The following is a 10,003-nucleotide window of genomic DNA, read 5'->3' on the forward strand; positions in this document are numbered from 1 at the left end:
AAAATTGGGGTAGTCTCTCCATCCAGGTTATATGTGTTAGAGTATGGGTTGTAATTCGATGGTTTTCTCATTACACCTATTGCATTGGCTTGATCTGAGTATGAGTTATGGTCATTTGGCTCTGTTGATTTAGCAGTCGATAACGATGTTATTTGTCGAGCGAGACCTTCAACCATTTCCTTGACTTCTTTGATTTCTGAACTTGACTCGCCAATGTGAACCTCATTTACTCCCTTAATTCTTCTAGTATTCCTGAGTGATCGACTCCGTTGTTGGGAATTATCCGCTTGTTGCTGGAAGAATTCCCAAATCTCTATTGCACTTTTTGACATTAGCTCTCCTCCACTTGTTGCCATTAGCCATTCTTGCACATTAGCCATTCTTGCACATTAGCCATTCTTGCACATTCGGCAATAATCCCTCCAAAAACTATTGGCATTGGTGTCATTTCTCGTACCCATGATGTGGACACTTCAAGAGTAGCCCATTGAATCGCTCCCATGTTTCGAAAAACTGCTCGTCTTCTCTCTGGGTAAACTCTGAAATTTCTCTGCGAATGGCATTGGTTTTATGCACTGGGAAATATTTATTCAAAAATTTTGTAACCATCTGTTCCCATGATGTAATGCTATTAGCAGGTAATGTATTGAGTCATGAACGAGCTCTATCCTTTAAAGAAAATGGGAATAGTCTAAGTTTAACATCATCATCTGAAAAATTCTCATATCTAAATGTTTGACAAACAGCATGAAAATCATTTAAATGATTATATGGGTCCTCATTTTCTAAGCCATAGAATGTGGGGAGACAGTTTAGCACACTAGGTTTTAGTTCAAAACTCCTAATAGCTACATTTGGGTATCTTATACATGATGTCCTCAAATTAGCTAAAGGACTAAAATAGTCCTTAAATGGCCTCTCCTGTGGTGCTTGTAAATTCATTCCAAATTTATTTTTAACGTGCTTATGTGTACGAAGTGTTTTTTCTAGTTCAAGGTCTATAGGTTCAAGATTAGGTAATAATGACCTACGACCATGCATGCAAAGAACAAAAAAATAAATGGGAACAAAACGAATAAAAATAAAGAAAAATGAGAAATTACGATACTAACCTTATCACGCTGTTAAAACCTTTCTATAAAAATACACAAAAATAAATACGTGAAATAAATTAACTAAAAATCAATTAATAAGATAAACAAAAAAAAATTTACAAAGAAAAATAAATTGAAAATTAAATTACAGAATTTTAAAGAAGAGAAAAAGAAAAGAAATACTAATCTTTAAATGTAGATTCACTTTTTTTTCTTTTTCTTTTTTTTATAAAAAAAATTACAAGAAAATAATTAAAAGAAATTATTCACAAAAATTAATTCTACAAATTAAAATAACTTACCTCCCCGGCAATGGCGCCAAAAACTTGTTGTGCAAATTTTATTGAACTCGCAAGTGTATGAATCTATTGTAGAATAGATCAATGGTGACGAGTGTCGATCCCACGAGGAGGTAGATTTTAATTGTGTGTAGAATTAATTTTCTAAATGGGGGTGGTTGGATTTGTGGTGAAAGTGATTTAGATTATCCTAAAATTCGAATTAAAATGGCAAGAATAAATTGATGAGAAATCTATTAAATTGACGTACTTAAGTATCTGGATCCGTATCAACATGCACCATGGGCTAAATATTCCTTATTAGTGTCAATTAAATCATGAGGGGGGAATACACACCTCATGAACCACACTCTAATCAATATGGTGCTAAGGGCTTATCGTGCCAAATAATAATAACCTTGTACTAGAGAGCCGGTGAAACCAAGGCAGTATCTAGACAAGATTATTATTATTTGTCGACGAGAAGTCAAAACATCCACAAAAACTAGAGGGGAAGATAAAATAAGTTTACCAAATAAAGCTCATGACACATGTTGAGACTTTACCTTCAACCCAAGCTTGAAAGAAAATTAGCTATTCATAATTGATCTAGGGGTAAAAAGGGAATTTATTAAAATACGTAGAAAATATAAGATGGAGAGGGAATTACAGAAAATGGAGTCCAAAAATGGATTAAGAGATATCAAATTAGGGGGGGAGGCCCCTTTTTTTATAGATACATTGAGTAAATCATGGCCATCGGATTAAAAACAGCTTGGACGCTCAGGATTGCGCCACGTCATCAGTCAATAGTACGCGGTTTGAACAGTAACACGGTTTGACCCGGCTTGAACAGTAACGCGGTTTGGTTGAAAATAATCCTGTGTAATGCATGTACCGTACGCGTAATTTTTGGTCCACTAACATGCTGCCACGTCACCAATCAATAGTGCATAAGAATTTTAGTCCAACAGGATCGTGACACCTCATCAGTCAATGCCACATCATCGGTCAATGCCACGTCATCGATCCGTCTATGTGAACAGTGTCGTGAACAGTAACGTAGACAATATCGTATATGTGAATAGTGCCATTTTTCCTTTTATGCTCCTCCTAAGGTTTTCGACCGTCCTGAGTTCAAAAGTGATGTCTGTTTTGCCGTCTGATCTCTCATTCATTGTGAATTGACCATGATGCCACTAAAATACATAAAATACTTAATTAAAATAAAACACACATAAAATTACAAGAAGCTTAAACACATAGAAGTAAGGGTTGTTAGTAAGACTTGAAATGTAAAATGACGTTTTTCTCCTTTACAAATATGCATTTTCTAACACTCAACAGACTTTATGCATCATACTAGAACAGGGTCACCATCAGGCATAGTTTTTCCTCCTGATGCATCACGTTTTAGTTTCAAACCTAGTATCATTCAACTTCTTCCTACTTTTCTTGGTTGAGTCTGAAAATCCATATTTGCATTTAAGGGAATTTGAGGAAGTCTGTAACACATGCACTAATCAAAATTGTAGTATGAATATAATCAGGCTTAAGTTTTTTCCTTTCTCACTAAAGGATAAAACTAAAACTTGGCTACAAAATCTTAGGTCAGAATCCATCAGAACTTGGGATGAAATGCAAGCATAATTTTTGAAAAAATTCTTCCCACCCCACAGAACAATTCTTTCAAAAGACAAATCACCACTTTCATTAAAAAACCAGGAGAAACTCTCTACCAATGTTGGGATAGGTTTAAAGAACTACTTAACATTTTCCCACATCACGGTTTTGAAACATGGAGATTAGTGTCTTATTTCTACGAGGGATTAACATCCCAAGGTAGACAAGTCATTGAAATATTGTGTAATGGTGAATTTAGGGATAAAAGTCCTGAAGATGTATTAGACTATCTTGACTATATAGCAGAAAATGCACAACACTGGGATACAGTTGGTTCTTATGAGTCATCAAGTAAACCCCAGTCATCTCCATCTGGTGGAGGCATGCATAACCTTAGGGAAGACCATGATTTTCAAGCCAAATTTGCATCATTAGCTAGAAAAGTCGAAGCATTAGAGTCGAAAAAGAATGATCATGTAAAGTCTGTTCAAAATATTTCATGTTATGTTTGCGATTCTACTGACCATTATACGCAGGACTGTCCAACATTACCAGCTCTGAGAGAAAGTTTGCATGAATAAGTAAATATCATTGAAAATTTCAAAAGGCCTAATCCAAATCCATACTCCCAAACTTACAACTCTGGTTGGAGAAACCACCCAAATTTCAGTTGGAGAAATGACAATCATGCACAACCTTCACAATCAGTTCCTCAACGTCAAAATTTTCAAAACTCTTAGAGTTACCCACCATATGTCCCACCACCAAGAAAAACTCTAGAAGACACATTGCATTTGTTTATTAAAAAATAAGAGTCAATCAATGACCAAACGATGCAAACCTTAACCAATTTGATAGAAACTATCTCCAAACTTACATATGCTCTGACTATACATGAAAAAGAAAAGTTTCCTGCTCAACCTGAACCAAACCCCAAGAGTCAACAACATCCTCAGATGGGAAATTCAGGAAACCAAAATATAAGTCAAGTCAAATCAGTTATAACCCTTCGTAGTGGTAAAGTGGTCGAAAAACACATTGTGGACCCTCATGAAACTAGTAATGATTCAATTTCAGAAAATAGGGAAGAGTTTATCAAACCTTTAAACCATGAAGAAATAACCAACTCTCCTCTTATACTCTTATTTCCTCAAGCACTGATCAAGCCAAAGAAATCAAACCACAGTCCAAAAATTTATGAAGTTTTTAAATAGGTAAAAGTCAACATTCCTCTGCTAGATGTCATTAAACATGTGTCTTCTTATGCTAAATTTCTGAAAGATCTATGCACAGTGAAAAGGAAACATAAGGTGCAAAAGAGAGTTTTTCTAGCAGAACAGGTAAGTTCTATTCTCTCAACCAATAGTGCTTTGAAATACAAGGATCCTGGTTGTCCAACTATTTCTTGCACTATTGGGGATCATAAAATTGGACATGCTTTACTTGATCTTGGTGCCAGTGTTAATTTGCTTCCTTACTCAGTGTACCAACAACTCAATCTCGGTGATTTAAAACCAACTTCTACCACTCTTTTACTTATTGATAAATCGATTAAAGTTCCAAGAGGAATAATTGAAGATGTGTTAGTCCAAGTCGATAAATTCATATATCCTGTGGATTTTATTATTTTGGAAACGTAACCAATTGCTAATGAATGCAAATAAATTCCTGTTATATTGGATCGACCATTTTTAGCTACTGCTAATGCTTTGATAAATTGCAGGAATGGATTAATAAATTTATCTTTCGGAAACATGACACTGAAACTCAATGCGTTCAACATGTGTAAACAACCTCACCACCAAGAAGATGATGATAATGAGAATGAGGAAATTGATCTCATCGAGCCAATCATTGAGGAACACATTCAGGATGAGAATTTTACAAACTCTGGGGAAATTTGTTTTGCTGGTTCTGTTGAATCAAGTAAGGAATTAGATTTTGATACTGCTAACATATGCCCTACACTTGATTTTATGCAGGTACCTATAGGTGACGATGACCAATCGAACTTTAAAGATACGGTACAACCTAAAGTAGCAAACAAAGAGGAAGCACCAGAGCTCAAATTAAAGCCCTTACCAGAAGAATTGAAGTATGCCTATCTTGGAGAGCAGCATACATATCCGGTGGTAATTTCTTCTCAGTTCACGCATAATCAAGAAGATAAGTTGTTATATGTACTAAAAAGGCATAAAACTGTATTTTGTTGGACCTTAAAAGACATAAAAGGCATTAATCCTTTAATTTGCACACACCGAATACACTTAGAGGAAAATGCCAAAACAACCTGTCAACCACAAAGAAGACTAAACCCTCATATGAAAGAAGTGGTAAAGAATGAGGTCCTTAAACTACTAGATGTAGGAATCATCTACCCTATATCTGATAGTAAATTTATAAGTCCAACACAAGTAGTACCAAAAAAATCTAGAATAACTATTGTAAAAAATGAAAAAGATGAACCAATCCTAACACGAATTCCATCTAGTTGGCGCATGTGCATTGATTATAGAAAATTAAATGATGCCACTAGAAAAGATCATTTTCCTCTTCCATTTCTAGACCAAATTCTTGAAAGAGTAGTTGGACATCCCTACTACTACTTTCTTGATGGCTACTCTGGCTATTATCAAATCCCTATAGCCTTCGAAAACTAGGAAAAGACCACATTCACATGCCCATTTGGAACATTTGCATTTAGGAGAATGCCCTTTGGACTTTGTAATGCTCCTGCAACATTTCAAAGGTGCATGCTAAGCATTTTTAGTGACAGGGTTAAAAATTGTCTAGAGGTTTTTATGGATGATTTAACTATATTTGGTAATTCTTTTGATACATGTCTTGATAATCTAGAAAAAGTTTTGGAAAGGTGCAAAGAAAAAGGACTAGTTTTAAATTGGGAAAAATGATACTTCATGATCACTTCTGGAATTGTCTTAGGCCATGTTGTGTCTTCAAAAGGAATCGAAGTTGATAAAGCCAAAGTTGAAGTCATTTCAAAATTACCCTCACCAAAGACAATTAGAGAAGTCTGTTCATTTTTAAGACATGCAGGATTTTATAGGAGGTTTATAAAACACTTTAGTGCCTTATCTAGACCAATTTGTAACCTCATAATAAAAGACACACAATTTGAATGGACTAAAGATTGTCAACAAGCTTTTGAAAAAATAACTACTCTTTTGACATCAACCCTAATAATGCAACCCCTTAATTGGTCTTTGTCTTTTGAGCTAATGTGTGATTCTAGTGATTATGCCGTTAGCGCTGTTCTAGGTCAAAGAAAGGAAGGTAAGCCCTTTGTCATTTATTATGCAAGCAGAACTTTGAATAGTGCTCAAATAAATTACACTACAGCTGTGAAAGAACTACTTGCTGTAATATTTGCATTAGATAAATTTCGTTCGTATTTAATTAGTTCATCCACTATTGTTTATTCTAATCATGCTGCTGTGAGATATTTAATGTCAAAACAGGATGCCAAACCAAGGTTGATACGATGGATTTTGCTACTTCAAGAATTTAACTTGACAATCAAGGACAAAAAGGGTGCTGAAAATGTTGTTGCAGATTATCTTTCAAGACTTACGAATGAGTCTTCAATTGAAACAACACCCATCAATGATTCTTTCCCTGATGAATTTTTATTTTCTATAAACAAAATGCTTTGTATGCAAATATTGTTAATTATCTTGTAACAGGTGAAATGCCACGTGATTGGAGTTTCCAAGACAAGAGGAAATTCTTAACAGAAGTGAGAAGCTTCTACTAGGATGATCCATACCTGTTCAAATACTGCTCCGATCAAATTTTTCAAAGATGCATACCAGACGACGAGGTAAGTATGGTCATTCAATTTTGTCATTCTGAAGCATGCGGTGGCCATTTTTCTTCAAAAAAGATAGCTGCAAAAATATTGTAGTGTGGATTTTATTAGACTACATTATTTAAAAATTCACATGCATTCTATAAAATGTGTAAAAATTGTCAAATGGCAGGGTCTATTTCAAAGCAAAACATGATGTCTTTAAACCCCATCCTTGTCATTGAAATATTTGATTGTTGGGGAATTGATTTTATGGGCCCTTTTCCATCATCATTTGGATTTGAATACATTTTGGTTGTTGTTGATTATATTTCAAAATGGAGCGAGGCGATTCTTTGTCGGCACAATGATCATAAGATTGTGATCCACTTTTTAAAAGAAAATATTTTGAGCAGATTTGGAATACCTTGAGCCATTATCAGTGATGGAGGTAAGCATTTTTGTAATAAGCCATTTGAGTCCTTAATGAAGAAATATGGAATTACACATAATGTTACTACCCCTTATCACCCTCAAACAAGTGGTCAAGTTGAATTAGCAAATAGGGAGATAAAACAAATTTTAGAAAAGACAGTTAATCCAAACCATAAAGATTGGTCTCTTCGACTAATTGATGCACTTTGGGCATATCGTACTGCTTTTAAAACATCTTTAGGAATGTCACTGTAACACCCCAAATCTAACACGTGCGGAGCACGTGAAGAAGGAGGTTACTCACAAATCATAATCTTTACTCATAAGTTTCAAACTGAAATTCCTCAAATTCTTATTCAAATAAATCCATAAATCCAAACGTCAAATACTAAATAATCTCTCTCGAGGACATATAAAAATAATAACAAAAGTCTCAAACTCCAAATTACACGTTCATAATAAAAGTAACTAAATAGAAACACAAGTTTATTCCTCCTCTTATTCAATAGCAAACGGAAACTGGAAATCACTAACTCCAAAGCTAAGTGCACCTCTCAAAAGAAACTTAATCTGCAAAAAGTAATGACGAGGGGTGAGCCGTCAACTCGGTAAGTAAAACCATTCCTAACACACTAGGCCTATCGATACCAAAAATATTGCAAGCCTTCTTTTGTTTAAAGCATATATCATAATCCATAATTTTCATAAAACGATATATCACAATAACATAAGATAAATTCTTAATAATTCAGAATATTCAAAAGCATATTTACTTACGAATCAAATCATGTAATACGTATACAGAAAACAAACAGGTTAGCTCATGTCACATAGTGTCACCTATAGTCCCGGTGACCCGGCCAGAAACATAATCAGAATATCGTGTGCACATTCAGAACAGAAACCCAGTACTGGTCCAGACAGATATATCGTATATTACGATCAGAATCAGAATCAGAATAACTATGGACAATGAGCCAAAACATTAGGAATCTCATACAATTATCAGTAATTGAAATCATATATGGGTACAAAACATTCGTATCAGATTTATAAAAGTTCATAACAATAATTTAGGCTTGTATAACATTTTAAAGATAAAATCATAAAAGGTTGTCATGTCATAAAATCATTTACATATTAAAAAGCATTTATAAAATACTTTGTTAAAAAGAATGGTTTGAAAACATTTACATAAAGCTAATTTTGTTATCAAAATTAGTAATCCTTTAAGTAGTATCAAAACATTTATATTTATAATAATAATATCAAAATACTTCTACATATCCAGTACATTAGGAATGAAGTTACTTACCTCGACAAATGAACTTGGATTAACACACCTCTAAGCTTCTAAGAGCCTCAAACACCTTCAAAACCTTAAACAAATACAAGATATGACAATCAATAACTTATTCTAAGAATTTGATTTTCTAATTCATACCCGTACAGGTCTGATTCTCGGAATTTTAACTCTTAATCAAAGACTCAGAATGATATAAAATCCTATGGAACCATTCTGGACATCCATGAGTACCCCATGTAAAATTTACAAGAGGATCCGATATCAAAAACATTTTAAAAACTATTTACTTCTCAGCATATTCGAAACTGTTTTCACATAATCTAAACCAAACAGAACGGGTTCCGTGATTTTTATAAAATAAAATACTAATCAGAAAATTATGAAATTAAAACTAGGAATCCTAGACACATATATTAACATACATATAAACTTTCAGAATTTTTTGAGTTCATTTGGTGGTACAAATAGTCTTGTGAATCGGATCACAATACTGGAATCGTGGATTTCCAGTGCAGTGGTTTCTATTTCCAAAATACGTATAAAATTGAAAACGAAGTTGAATTTAATGAAATAAAATTTAATCAAGAAGCCCTACATGTCTAGTTTCCAGAAATATAAATTTTATAAGAAAATTCGTTCAGAAAATATAGCTTTAAAAATTCGAGATACTCATGCTGTTCAGAATAAACGTTGTGAACTTACCCGTCGCTTTGAGTCTCTCCTAAACAAAGGTTTGAATCCTAAGATTTGGGTAGGAGCGTAAAGAGCAGCAGAGAAGAAGAATAAACGTTGTGAACTTAGGGTTATGGAAGGAGGGAAAAGTATGTATTTATAGGGGATCTTAAGAAACCCTATTCAATAAGGAAAAATAGCCCTTTTTCCAAAATGATCTCATAAATAACCTCTATTTAATTAGTACCCCTTTCTAAATAAGGGTTATAGGCCACCCATAATTCTCAATGAAAGCCCAATTTCCAATTTAATATGTATGGGAATTTGTGGCGTTACAGTCACCCTATCGGCTTATTTATGGAAAATCTTGCCACTTACTAGCAGAACTTGAACATAAATCATTTTGGGTCATTAAAGCTTTTAATTCAAATCTTGATATGCTAGCAATGCGCGTAAATTGCAAATAAATGAACTTGAGGAATTAAAGAATGATGCATATGAGAATTCCAGAATTATTAAGGCAAGAACCAAATTTTTTCATGACAAAAGAATTTTTCAGAAAATATTTGAAATTGGTCAAAAAGTGTTGCTTTATAATTCTCATCTTCATTTATTTCCAGGGAAGTTAAAGTCAAAGTGGAATGGTCCATTTGTTGTAAAAAATGTGTATCCATATGGAGCCGTAGAAATTGAGAATTCAAAGGATGGTGTCACATTTAAAGTTAATGGCCAAAGATTGAAATCATATCTAGAATACCAACTACGTGAAGCAGATACCGAAATCAAT

The 10,003-nt window shown here is 33.8% G+C and overlaps 1 non-coding gene across 1 annotated transcript; it reads left to right on the forward strand.

Moving 5' to 3' along the window:
* The first annotated feature begins 454 nt into the window (after positions 1-454).
* LOC127900120 (small nucleolar RNA R71) lies at positions 455-558 on the forward strand. Its single transcript, XR_008052143.1, has one exon. It is a non-coding gene; the product is annotated as a small nucleolar RNA R71 (small nucleolar RNA).
* The last annotated feature ends 9,445 nt before the right edge of the window (positions 559-10,003 follow it).

This window comes from Citrus sinensis, chromosome 9, assembly GCF_022201045.2.
Source record: "Citrus sinensis cultivar Valencia sweet orange chromosome 9, DVS_A1.0, whole genome shotgun sequence".
NCBI lineage: Eukaryota > Viridiplantae > Streptophyta > Magnoliopsida > Sapindales > Rutaceae > Citrus > Citrus sinensis.